General features: G+C 47.8%; 1 protein-coding gene across 6 annotated transcripts in view; it reads left to right on the forward strand.

Annotated features, from left to right (window-relative positions):
• Positions 1–13508, forward strand: part of PDZD2 (PDZ domain containing 2) — a 472962-nt gene that overhangs the window by 216636 nt on the left and 242818 nt on the right. For 2 of the 6 annotated variants that reach the window (XM_009208216.4, XM_009208219.4), the window contains exon 1: positions 501–2828. The exons of the other annotated variants lie outside the window; for them this stretch is intronic. The gene's annotated coding sequence lies outside the window, so the exon portion shown is untranslated. Of the gene's footprint in view, positions 1–500; positions 2829–13508 lie in introns of those variants that run through there. 6 annotated transcript variants of the gene reach the window in all.

The following is a 13508-nucleotide window of genomic DNA, read 5'->3' on the forward strand; positions in this document are numbered from 1 at the left end:
ATTTTTATATTTTTAGTAGAGGGGTTTCACCATGTTGGACAGGCTGGTCTTTGGCTCCTGACCTCGTGATCTGCCCGCCTTGGCCTCCCAAAGTGCTGGGATCATTGGCGTGAGCCACCGCGTCCAGCGTGTGGCCCCATTTTCAATTTCCAGCACTTACACGCCCCAAACTGAGCTTAGGCAACAAAGATGAGGACAGGGCAGAATATTTCTTTGTATTATACTTAAAACCATACATTTATTTTTATTTGTTTTAAATTTATTTTCTTTATTTTTGAGATTGAGCATTGCTCTGTCGCCCAGACTGGAGCGCAGTGGTGCAATGTTGGCTCACTGCAACCTCCACCTCCCGGGTTCAAGCGATTCTCCTTCCTCAGCTTCCCGAGTAGAACAGCTGGGACCACAGGCGCCCGCCACCACGCCTGGCTAATTTTTGTATTTTTAATAGAGATGGGGTTTTGCCATGTTGGCCAGGCTGCTCTCAAACTCCTGACCTCAAGTGATCCACCCACCTTGGCCTCCCAAAGTGTTGGGATTACAGGCGTGAGCCACTGCGCCTGGCCCATACATTTACTTTAAACAGCATTGATGTGCACATCATTAATTACGTACCTGGATTGAAGGAGTGGAGAAAGAAGTTAAAACATTGGGAAACTGTTGTGGAAAAAACACTCAGAAAGGAAGCGAAGGAGCACTGCTCAAATTATTATTAGAAAATTATTCAATTTGAACTTAATTCCCATAAAACATATAGGATGCTAATGAAAGACTACCACCTCTTGGCAGCAGAGTGGGAAAAGGGAAGGGGGAGGAGCCAACATTCACTGAGACCCTTATAATATGTGTAAGCCAGACACTTTGTGTTAGAGCGCTTTTTCTAAAATCATCAGCCTAATTTGCTTTGACCCAGGAATTGTGATGTTTGGAGGACTGGCCTACAAAGCTTGTTCTCACTGGGCACATGTAGTATTCTCCTAAACTCCATGAGGTATTGTTGGTTGCAGTACCCAAACCTTCTTGAAATAAACCTTATCCTGGGGTTCTGTTTCCTTTTGGTTCTTCCAAAAGAGGAATACCATGACCTGACACTCCTCGCCTGTTTCTGGATTGGCTGTTGTGCCGACCTGAATGAAGCAACTAGGGGTAATTCCAGGACTGGTAATGATAATTATTTACTATGTGCTCTGGGGCTGCTTCTGAGAGTGGGCAGATTTCCAGCCCAGGCTTGACATGGGTTGGCCCCTCCTGGGCTGTAATTACCCATTCCAGTGGCAGTAATGGTACTGGAATTGAAGCTTTCTTTTGCCTCCTCCATTATAATTAATTGCTTCGAATTCCACCAGATCTGTCTGTTGCAAAGCTCATTTACTTTTAGGGGCTGCTGGATGCCCACAACGAGGGCTTAGAGACAGAGGGGTGGAGTGGGACTGGGGTGTGACTTTAATATGAACCCCAAGGAGTGGAGTGTGTGCCTGCCTGTGCAAGTCCTGGGAGGGAGGCCCAGGGCTTGAGTGAGTTTGTTTGCACTGAGATTGGTGCCATCAACCCCAGGAACTCTCCATACCTCTAGCTCAGGTCCCTGGGAGCTCCACCCTGGATGCCTTTTGAAGCCAGGTGAAATGTGTTTTGAGCAGACGTTCCATAAGGGCTTGGGGTTTGGCACCAGCGACGCTTTTACTTTTCAACAAGTGTCAGGAGTGGAAAAATGAAAGAGAATACAGCTGAAGTTTTGAAAAGCAATGAAATGTGGGGTGACTCCCCCTCCCGCTGCCAGCCCCCGTCCCCTGCTTTAAGAAAAGCAAACACTCTTTTCCTGTCTTATTTGTGTTCCCATTAATTTAAGACAGGAAGCCTCAGTGGGTGTGATGTAAACAATTCGGCCTCGTGGTTCGGGCTTCCTCATCAGTTTGCAGCTGGAGCGATGGCTGCAGGGCCCTGGCCCACTCAGACCTCCTGGGGGAGGGCTTGTTGACTGAACCTTACAGAAGGTGGGAGGGGTAGGGGAGCGGGAGAAGGTATAAAGGAAATGCTTCAGTCGTGCAGTCACCGGCGATTGTAATTCAGTGGTGGTAACTTTGGTTACTCCAGTAGAAAGGCTCTGACCGGGGATTTCTGGAAAGTTCTCTGACATCCTGCCCCGTGCCATGGTTGTGATTTTAGCTGGGGGCTCCACCCCCGAAGGAACCCAGGCTGCCGCCGATTATGAAACGGAGTGGTCATGAAGTGAATTGATGTGGGGAGGTGGAGCTTCTTGCAGTGGCTCGGAAGGAGAACTTTTGGTGCAAGCGAGGGTCTAGGGTAGGGCGCTTTTTCCTCTAAGCTGCTCCGGGTTTGCCCCAGGAAGCTCCCGAGCCCTCGGTGTAAACAAAGGTGTCTGGATGAGAAGCCCCAAACTCCCTGAAATCCTCCCCAGGGCGGTTTCCTTTTCCCGGCGAGGGGAGTGACCGGGGAGGGGATCCTGGAATGCTGTGGGGTTTTGACAAGTGAGCCGGGGAGTGGCAAGCCGAGTTTAGGATTGCATTACAGGCTTTTCCTAACCTCCTCCACCGCGGCGCGGAGGGAGGAGGGGGGTCCTCCCACAGACGTGGAGCGGGCGGAGAGCAGCCCTCGGGAAGTCCTGCAGGAGCTGCGTTCCAGGAGGGCAGCTGGCAGCCGCCCCAGGCCCCCGGGCCGCCTGCAGGTGATTAGGCTAATGAGCTGCCCCGGGGGCGCGGAGCCCGGCCCGGCGAGCGGATTACCCGGCGCCCAGCTGCTGCCGGCGGAGACTCCCAGGAGCTCCGGAGAGGGGGTCGGAGAGGAACCCTCCGAAGGTGACTTCAGAAGTGGAGGTAGGAAATCGGCTTCTCAGGCGAAAGCCTCAGGTTTCCCGGTCTGATCCAGGTTGGGGTGCAGATTGGGGCTGAATCCACAAATGTGGAGATTTAGCCACAGCCTCGGAGGCACGGAGCGGCCACCTAAGCGTCTGCCCTTCTCGTCTCCCGGATCACTGGGGTGTGTTGTTTTTAAAGTGGGGGATTTGCGTGTTGCGAGACGGTTTGTGTTCCTCGGGAGGATTAAGTGACTTGGAGCTGGTTTGTCAATGGCTGGACGGAAGGAGGCGCCCCGGGTGTGTGTGACGGACAGGGAAGGGGTGCGCCGAGGGGGCAGGTAGTAGGGGGCTCCAGAGCCACGGCGGTTTCAGAACCTTGGGGGCTGTGCCGTTGAAGCCCCGGTAGGAGCGGGGGGGCATGGCAGCAGCCCGGGGAATCTGTCATACTGTCCCCATCCCTCGCTAGCAGGAGAATGAGGCGGAGCAAAGCTGCCTTCTCTACCCGCGGGAACTGTGGATGATCTCACACGAGGTCGTGATCGCCTTTGGGGATAGATCTTTGCCCCCAAATTACTAAACAATCTGCTTGGACAACAGCCCCACCACTGATTCACAAAATGTTTTGATTATGGGATCCACAAATCAAAGATATTTAAAGATACAGGGTGTTTGAAAAGAGTGACATTTTCTGTCCTGTAGCTCCTCTCTACTAGGTAGTTTATAAACACTACAAGTGAAATGAAGTCAGTCTTGTCTCGTGAGATGGAGGGAAAGAAGGAGGTAACTACAGCTGTCATCCTGGGAACCATGTCTGGGAGAAAAAGACTGAATGTAAACAGTAAACAAATGCTTTTCATAGAAATAGGCTAGGCTGAGTTTGATATCGTAAGGGGACATAATAAACTCTAATATAGAAATATCTTTAAATACATTTATAATATTAAAATATATTTAATACAAATAAAATAGAGTAGTTTCAGACTTTGCATTCCTACTGTTTTGCAACTCTCAATTCACCTTTGCAGGTGAGTTGCAAGGGCTTCATCTCCCCCCCACTCAGCTGCTAATCTGGCCATTGAATACTAACCTGTAGGCCTGGGTGGCTCCTTTTGCTGAGATGTTAATGGAGTTGAGAGAATATGGGACCCGCCCACAGTTAATCCTTCTGGATCTTCAGTCAAACCCAAGGCCCCTGGGGGCAGCTGCGGGACTCACAGACAGGATGGCCTTTGGGGAAAGTGGCCTGTGTCAGGTCTTAAGGAAGAAAAAGTTAGTTCTCAGAGCCGGCCACAAACAAAAGAAACAAGAAAGGAAAAGTGATGGGGGTCGGGAACCGAAGTGAATTTAAGGCTTATCTGGGCCCTCAGCCTCTCTGAGCCTGCATTGCTGGGTATAATTGTCAGCCTCCCTCTAATCTAGAGTGAAAGGAAGATGGTCTAAGAGCAGCAAAGTCCCCAAACTGCCTTTCTGCCTCCTCACGTCCCTAAATTTACCAGCGGCACACCTGGCACGTAATAGAGCTTCCCTTGAGCCGCTGTTCCTGCTAATCTCTGTATGCTCCATGCAGGTCACACTTAGGGATGGTGTCATTGAAGAGAATGGCGAGTCCATTGCACCGTGTTTCCTGGGACATCAAGGTCGCTACCTGCTCTTCCCTTTTGCCTTCTTCATCGTCTTGTTTCCCAGAGGTTTGGCCAAGTGCTTGTTGCTCTGCCCTTCAGAGAGGGGTTCTTCCCGATTTTACTGGGTTCTCATTCTGGAATCAGACTTACAGTGTGAGCTTCCCTCCTTATCAAAACCATTATGTATGTATGTATATATATGTATATATGTGTATGTGTGTGTATGTGTATATATGTGTATATGTATATATGTGTATATTACGTATACAAATTTAAAAAGTCAAATATGTCTACAAGGCTTATAACTAGGGACAATACTCAGTCGCCTTACCTCTTACCAGCTTCCACTTCTTTCTCTTTTCTAGAGACGTGGTCTTGTTATGCTGCCCTGGCCGGTCTCAAACTCTTGGGCTGCCTCAGCAAACCTCCTGCCTCAGCCTCCCAAAGTGCTGGGATTATAGGCGTGAGTCACCACGCTTAGCCTCAACTTCCACTTCTGTGCCCCAAAGACAACTATTTTCAACTCTTTGCACTGATTTCTAGTTAGCAAGCACACACTGCCTGCTGGGTCCCTCCCTCATGAGAACTCTGTCGTCCTCCGCCTGCCGCTCTTGAGGCCAGTTGCACATCCATCATTGTGATGCCTCCTCTCACCATTATTATAATTCATTTTGCTGCTTTTTCATGTAGCATCCCCTGTGTTTTAGACCCCATGTCTTCCTTTTCCTTTATGTTCTTTTGCTGGTAAAACACACCTTCCAGAAGTTCCTGAGAAAGAGGACATGGGAGGCAAGTTTTCTGAGATCCTTCAAGGTTGACATAGGTTGGAAATCCCTTTCTCTCAGAAGTTAGAAAGCATTGCTTTTCTAGATTTCAGAATTGCCATTGAAATGTCTGGTGTCATTCTAAAGGCTGATGCTTTGAATGGATATCCCCTCCTGAAAGTTCTTACGATTTCCTCTTTGTCCCCTGATATTCTCTCTGTTGTCATGAAATTTCATTATAAGACTTGGTGTGGGCTGGGCGCAGTGGCTTACGCCTGTAATCCCACCAGGCCAAGGCAGGTGGATCACGAGGTCAGGAGATCCAGACTATCCTGACTAACACTGAAATCCTGTCTCTACTAAAAATACAAAAAATTAGCAGGGTGTGGTGGCGGGCACCTGTAGTCCCAGCTACTCGGGAGGCTGAGGCAGGAGAATGGCGTGAACCCAGGAGGCGGAGCTTGCAGTGGGCCGGGATTGTGCCTCTGCACTCCAGCCTGGGCGACAGAGTGAGACTCCAACTCAAAGGACAAAAAAAAAGACTTGGTGTGAGTCTTTTCCCATCCATTTTACTAGGCTTCCAGTCGGCTTTCTCAATCTAGAAACTCTGCCCTTCCATTCTGAACAGTTTCCTGGAGTTTTGTTGGTTTTGTGTGTGTGTGTGTGTGTGTGTGTGTGTTTTATTTTTATTTATTTATTTTGGAGATGGAGTCTCACTGTCACCCAGGCTGGAGTGCAGTGGTGCGATCTCAGCTCACTGCAACCCCTGCCTCCGGGATTCAGGTGATTCTCCTGCCTCAGCCCCTGAGTACCTGGGACTACAGGCATGCTCCACCACACCCAGCTAATTTTTGTATTTTTAGTAGAGAGGGGGTTTCAATGTGTTGGCCAGGGTGGTCTCAAACTCCTGACCTCAGGTGATCTGCTCGCCTTGGCATCCCAGAGTGCTAGGATTACAGATGTGAGCCACCGCACCTGGCCTTTTTTGTGTGTGTTTTTAGTAGAGATGGGGTTTCACCATGTTGACCAGGCTGGTCTCGAACTCCTGACTTCAGGTGATCCACCCGTCTTGGTCTCCCAAAGTGCTGGGATTACAGGTATGAGCCACTGCACCCAGCCAGTTTCCTAGAGTAAAAAAGAAAAAAAAAATTCCATCCTTCTCCTAATTGGAAGGAGGCCCTCATCATGGATTGACTCTCAAATTTTCTTACTGAAATCTCCTTTGCAAAAAGAACAGCTATGATAGTGAAATCGATGTGATCTGACTCCATCTTGCTTCTAACCTCCAGGTTGTCCTGGTTCCTTCCTGGATGTAGGCCAAAGTAACTTTAGGGAGGAACTTAGTTTATAGTTTAACTTTGAAACAAAGATGATGGCAGACCTTTACCAAAACAATCTCCTTATTGCCTGGGGACCAGACTGCCTTTGTAGGACTGACAAAGTAGCCACAAGATTTGCAGCTTGATAAGCATCACTATGGTAGAATCTAAGGTTGGCATTTTGAGATGTCTTTTCAGGTTTCTGCATTTCTTTTATCTTTTTTTCGTTTTTGAGATGGAGTCTCCCTCTGTTGCCCAGGCTGGAGCGCAGTAGCATGATTTCAGCTCACTGCAATCTCTGCCTCCTGGGTTCAAGTGATTCTCGTGCCTCAGCCTCCCAAGTAACTGAGACAACAGGCATGCATCACCTTGCCCAGCTGATTTTTGTATCTTTAGTAGAGACGGGGTTTCACCATGTTGCCCAGACTGGTCTTGAACTCCTGACCTGAAGTGATCCGCCCGCCTCAGCCTCCCAAAGTGCTGGGATTACAGGTGTGAGCCCCCGAGCCCAGCCAAGGTTTTTGCATTTCTGACAACTAGTGGCTTCACCCAGACCTGCCAAGTGGTCCCGTGGCCCCATCCAGAAGTGGACTCAGCATGAGGACAATTTTCCACACCCCTATGATTGAATCTCCAACCAATCAGCAGCACCCATTCCCTAGCCACTCCCTCCCCCAATCTAGTCTTAAAAAAACAGCCTTCGAATTTTCAGAGAGACTGATGGGAGTCATAAAACCCCATTCTCTTGTTCAGCTGGCTGTGTGTCAATTAAACGTCTCTATTGCAATTCCCCTGTCTTGATAAATTGGCTCTATCTGGGCAGCAGGCAAAATGAACCTGTTGGGTGGTTACATTACCCTTTTTTTTAATACTTTCTATCTTTTAAAAAAACATTTCTACTTCCTGGGAAATTTCCTCATTTTTGTCTTCCAACCCATATGTTCAGTTTTTATGTCTGTCATCATATTTCTAATTCCCAAGAAAGCCTTAAAAATATCTGAAATTTTCTTTTTATAACCTCCTGTTACTGTTTCTTGGATGAAAAGCTTCTCAGTTCTCTGTGGATCTCAATTACAGCTTTTTTGAAGCATTTCTTTACTCCCTGCACTCTTTGTTTCCTCAGATTTCCTCTTAGTTTTTTTGTTTGCTTTTTTTTTTTTTTTTGTCGGGGGAGACGGAGTCTGGCTGTTGCTCCGGCTGGAGTGCAGTGGCCGGATCTCAGCTCACTGCAAGCTCCGCCTCCCGGGTTTACGCCATTCTCCTGCCTCAGCCTCCCGAGTAGCTGGGACTACAGGCGCCCGCCACCTCGCCCGGCTAGTTTTTTGCATTTTTTAGTAGAGACGGGGTTTCACCGTGTTAGCCAGGATGGTCTCGATCTCCTGACCTCGTGATCCGCCCGTCTTGGCCTCCCAAAGTGCTGGGATTATAGGCTTGAGCCACCGCGCCCGGCCCGCTTTTTGGTTTTTAATCACTTCCACATTAAAGGCTTTTTTCAAACGTCTGATGATCTTTGATCACTCACTAAAAAGATAACTGGAAGATCTACATAGATGACATATACCCAGGAATAGTTCCTTCTTACTAAGAAGGAGACATAGAACATGTCTCAGAATCTAGAACAATGCCTGGCACACATGAACCTTTCCATACATATAATATTTGCTGAGTAACTGAGTGATGTACACTGTTGTTGGGGCCCAGGTAGTTGCAAGTATTAAAAGCTCTCAGGTGATTGAAATATGCAGCTAGCACGGAGGACCTCTGCTGTAGGGGTAGCTCGCTGGTGGTTTCATTGGAGGAGACACACCTGATAATGGGAAGTCTTTGTTCTCTGGGGAAACGGATTGGGTAGAAGAGAAATCCCCTACACTGAGGGGAATTGGTTGGCTGCAGTGTTCTGGGAGCCAGATGAGGAGGAGACCTGAAGTCTAACCATTTGGTGTGATGACTTTCTCTTGTTTGCCTTTTTTTTTAGCTCCTGCCCTCAGCTACACCTGGTGTCTCTGAGTCCAGAGTTGCCGAGACACAGCAGAGCACACAGGTTGGAGAATTTCAGCCTTCACTTGGTACCTAGGGCTAAGGTGATTTAGGGTCTCTTCCACCTCAGTGCACGTTGCCTCCAATTCCAGAGGCATTCCAGGGCATAAATTCCAACCTGGCTTTCCTCACTGCTGTGCTAGGTTTTCGCTTTCTCCCACCTGCTAAGTCAGTTACCACTAGTTTGTCTACATCCCAGCTTCCAAAATTGTGTTGCAATCATTGTTTCTCCTGTTCTCTTTATCTTCGAGAGGCCAGCAACCCTCCCTTCACCCTCACTCATGTCAGACCATTGTGTTTACTGGCAAATGAGTCTCCCTGCCTGATGCCCCCAACTTTGCCCCAGAACCCTCTTCTCCGTTCTTCCTTCTGTTGCAGGTGCCCACTCGGGGCCACATTTCAGATAGGCTACATTGAACTTTCATCTCAGCAGTAGTCATTTAAAATGTCCCAGCCCCTGAAGAGAGTGGTGGCTGTTGGTCATTTCTGTTGGCATGGTAGTGTCTTCTTCATCGGATCATTCATTATGCTGCTGCTTCTGTACAGAGTATTGGGCAGAAGGCATTTTTGAACATATTTGATGCTATGGCTTATCAGGGCTCTGTCTGTGAGGATAACTGTGTAGCACGTTAACTTTGAAATATATTCATGTCCATTTCCTTCTTTGGCCCTCACCAGCAGCCCACTGGGTGGTGGTGTGGTCAGGTGGACTTGGAAGCGTTATTCTCTGAGATGATTAGCCTGTTTAGGTCACATATCTCCATTCCACGCCCTAGAGACAAGCAAAGGAAAGAGCTCGCTATCAAAGGCTAAGCAATAAAGAGTAAAGGGAAGTCTGTTGTGGAGTGTCTAGGGAAGGTGTGTCCACTACCAAGAAAAAGATACAAAATACATGGCCCTTTTGCTTTCCCCCTGTGTTGCTGTGTAAACTGGCATAGGCATGTTGCCCCTAACCTGAGGATGCAGCCACTGTGCAGGAGGGAGTAAGTAGCAGGTCCCAAAGAGTCCCAGAGAAGCACAGCTCAGAGCCCCACCCTTCCTCTGCACTTCTGGCATGTGAGATGATGAATTTCCTCCCTGTTTAAGCCACTTTGAGTCAGGGTTTGATATCATTTGCTGCTAAAGTCATACAGGTGGAGATTGATTTATGCATTGCTCATCTCCAAAAAGAGGTGAGGCAGACCATGGGCTCACTCAGATTTGAGCTCCCCAATTCCTCTTCTGATTCTCATTCTGATTCCAAGTAGAATTCCTCTCTACTCTGCCTATTTTCTAGGCAGATGAAAGTAATTTTATTCTTTCTTCCAACTTCAAAGGAAGGAATAACTATGGAGACATTTGGGGAAAAGGGGGAGTTCCTTGCTTTGGAGATTACTGGCTGAACCCAGGGAGCAAACATCCTGGGCTGTCACTGAAGTGAGGACTGCTTCTAAATGACACAGCACTGAAGACACTGTGCTCCTGCTTGTGAAAAGGCAAGCGCTAGTTCTCACTCCCTCCTAGGACTGTGGAGGCTGAAAAGTCTGCCTGCAGACTTGGTATGATTTCCTCCGTCTTCCACCCTTTGTGCCTCCTAGACTTTGGGAAGTTTTGAAGATGAAACAAGCTCCGGAAGTGCTCGGTGCTGTCAGGAAGACCAGAATGCCGGAGAAAGTACCCTGTTTGTTCCTGTGTTTTCCGATCTGACTCAAGTGGCAATGATTTGAGTCACTTTTATGAATGGAAGGCCGTCAGAGCCTGTTCTATACTATATAATATATATGCCTTATACTATACAGTTCATCATTACATCCTGAACACCCTACACCATCTGTGATAAACAATTGGTATTCAGACATTATTGTGAATGAACAACACAAGGATTGCTCATGTTAATAGACTCTTTTTTTTTTTTTTTTGAGATGGAGTCTCGCTTTGTTGCCCAGGCTGGAGTGCAGTGGCACAATCTCAGCTCACCCCAACATCCACCCCAGGGTTCCAGCCATTCTCCTGTCTCAGCCTCCCAAGTAGCTGGGAGTACAGGTGCGCTCCACCACACCCAGCTAATTTTTGTATTTTTAGTAGAGACAGAGGTTTTGCCATGTTGGCCAGGCTGGTCTCAAACTCCTGATCTCAGATGATCCACCCATCTCGGCCTCTCAAAGTGCTGGGATTACAGGTGTGAGCCACCATGCCAGGCCGACTCGCTAATTTTAATGGCAGCGTATTTTCTCATTGAGTTGAAGGACCATAATTTGCACATCTACATCCCCAGGACTGGACATTTAAGTAGTATGGGCTAGAATATCTGAGACATGCGGTCATTAATTGGGAGATAACCATGAGACTGTTTTGTTTTGAGAATGAGTTTTGTTCCCCAGGCTGGAGTGCAGTAGTGCAATCTTGGCTCACTGCAATCTCCGCCTCCCGGGTTCAAGCAATTCTCCTACCTCAGCCTCCCTAGTAACTGGGAGTACAGGCACATGCCCCCAGACCCAGCTAATTTTTATTATTATTTTTTTTTCCGAGACAAAGCATTGCTCTTTCCCCCAGGCTGGAGTGCAGTGGCCTGATCTCGGCTCGTTGCAGCCTCTGCCTCCTGGGTTCAGTGATTCTCCTGCCTCCCAAGTAGCTGGGATTACAGGCGCGCGCCACTATGCCTAGCTAATTTTTTTGTATTTTTGGTAGAGACAGGGTTTCACCATGTTGGCCAGGCTGGTCTCAAACTCCTGACCTTGTGATCTGCCTGCCTCAGCCTCCCAAGGCGTGGCAATCCCGTGCCTGCTGGGATTACAGGCATGAACCATGGTGCCCGGCCAATTTTTATTTTTATTTTTTAGTAGAGACGGAGCTTCACCATGTTGGTCAGGCTGGTCTCGAACTCCTGACTGCAAGTGATTCTGCCTGCCTTGACCTCCCAAAGTGCTGGGCTTATAGCCGTGAGCCACTGTGCCCAGCCATGAGACCTTTTTTTTTTGACTGTTTTGTTACTTCTCCATCTTCCTGACCCCCCTAACCTTCAGAGAGGCCCTAATCATCCCAGTTCCAGATTCCCATTGCCAGCAACAGAACTCAGCACAAAAGTAGACGGCATTTTGGAAGCGCTGATATTTTTGTAACTTTCCCAGGGGTTCCTGTTAAGCATTAGTTGGCAGGGAATTGCCACTTGAAATGTGCATCCCTGAAGTGGTGCCTGCCCAGCGTGGTTTTCCAGGTGGTTTCTTCTCACATGTCTTACTACACTTTTGAATCTAGAGATTATATATCTGGCTCTTTCATTTGTTAGGACTTTTGGCTGACCTCTGAGATGCCTGTTTTAATTGCCAACTGATAGAAAATGTAAGTGGAAAAATGCATTAGGATGCAAAGTTTGGAGTTGGAAATGGGTGAGCTTGTGGGGATAGGGGATGAAGGAAAACTGTTAGAGACAATTTTGTCTGGTTAGTGGGCTGTTGTCTTAGCAGTTTCACTTGTCAGCCCCTCTGTAAATAAATATACCATTCCTTAAACAATATAAGCATTCTGTGGAAGTTTACACATAAAGAAATCTACACATAAATAAATTTCTGTTTTTGTAACTTACATTTGAGATATGCTATAAGACCTCGATATTTCCATTTAGATTAATCCTATGATGAAGCCCTTTTGTAGAACACATAATATTTTTTTTAAAAGTCAAAAGACATATCAGATATATATGTATGTGTGAGTGTAACTTACAGTTCTGTATGTGTTGTCATTTCTTTCCCCGCCCCCAGTTCATTCTCTGACTTCCTCTGTACTAAGAGGATTGTGTCTGTGATCTGCAGCATCTGGTCCTTGCTTTTTCTGTTTCTGGTTGGGTTCAGCCAATGGGAGGCACTGGCAGAGGATCAGAGGAGGAGGAAAGAGCATCTGGGTATTTATCTCCCTCACAGTCCCCCTAACCTTGCTGGGGTTCTGACGATGGCAGATTTCCTCAAAGCGCTTGAGGCAACTCACTTTCCTTGCTTCAGTTCCTGCATAGTCTGATAATACTGCTTCCTCCCCATGCTCTGCAGACCTAGAGGCCCTAGCAGTTTCCCTGCTGTTGTTGCTAGCCCCGGGGTGCTGCACTCTGCCTGTCTCCTGTCTGCACCTCTGTAAACAGTCCCTGCCTAAAACAGTCTCCACTGAAACTTTTTTCAGTGTGCCTTCTGTTTCCTGCTGGACTCTGACTGATAGTCTATGTCCATTTTTTTCTCATATATAATCTTAATTGTCATGCTTGGCTCTAAAGTGCCAGTTACTTTGAATTTGAATTGTATCCTTTTCTTTTTTTTTTTTTTTTCTTTGGAGACGGAGTTTTGCTCTTGTCGCCCAGGCCTACTGGGCCTCAGCTCACTGCAACCTCTGCCTCCCAGGTTCAAGTGATTCTCCTGCATCAGCCTACCGAGTAGCTGGGATTACAGGCATGCACCACCACACCTGGCCAATTTTTGTGTTAGTAGAGACAGGGTTTCACCATATTGGCCAAGCTGGTCTCTAACTCCTGACCTCAGGTGATCTACTCACCTCAGAATCCCAGTGCTGGGATTACAGGCGTGAGCCACCATGCCCATCCGAATTGTATCTTATGTGAGATTTGTCTTTTTGTTTTTTTGAGACGGAGTCTTGCTCTGTCGCCCAGGCTAGAGTGCAGTGGCACAATCTCGGCTCACTGCAAGCTCCACCTCCCGGGTTCACGCCATTCTCCTGCCTCAGCCTCCCGAGTAGGTGGGACTACAGGCGCCCACCACATCTGGCTAATTTTTGTATTTTTAGTAGAGACGGGGTTTCACCGTGTTAGCCAGGATGGTCTCAATCTCCTGACCTCGTGATCCACCTGCCTCAGCCTCCCAAAGTGTTGGGATTACAAGTGTGAGCCACCGCGCCTGGCTGAGATTTGTCATCTTGTGTCTATTCTGTCCTTTCCAATAGATTATGAGTCCTGCGGGAGGAGGAAGATGATTCAGCCTTC

The sequence above is a fragment of the Papio anubis genome, chromosome 5 (genome assembly GCF_008728515.1).
Source record: "Papio anubis isolate 15944 chromosome 5, Panubis1.0, whole genome shotgun sequence".
Classification (NCBI taxonomy): Eukaryota; Metazoa; Chordata; class Mammalia; order Primates; family Cercopithecidae; genus Papio; species Papio anubis.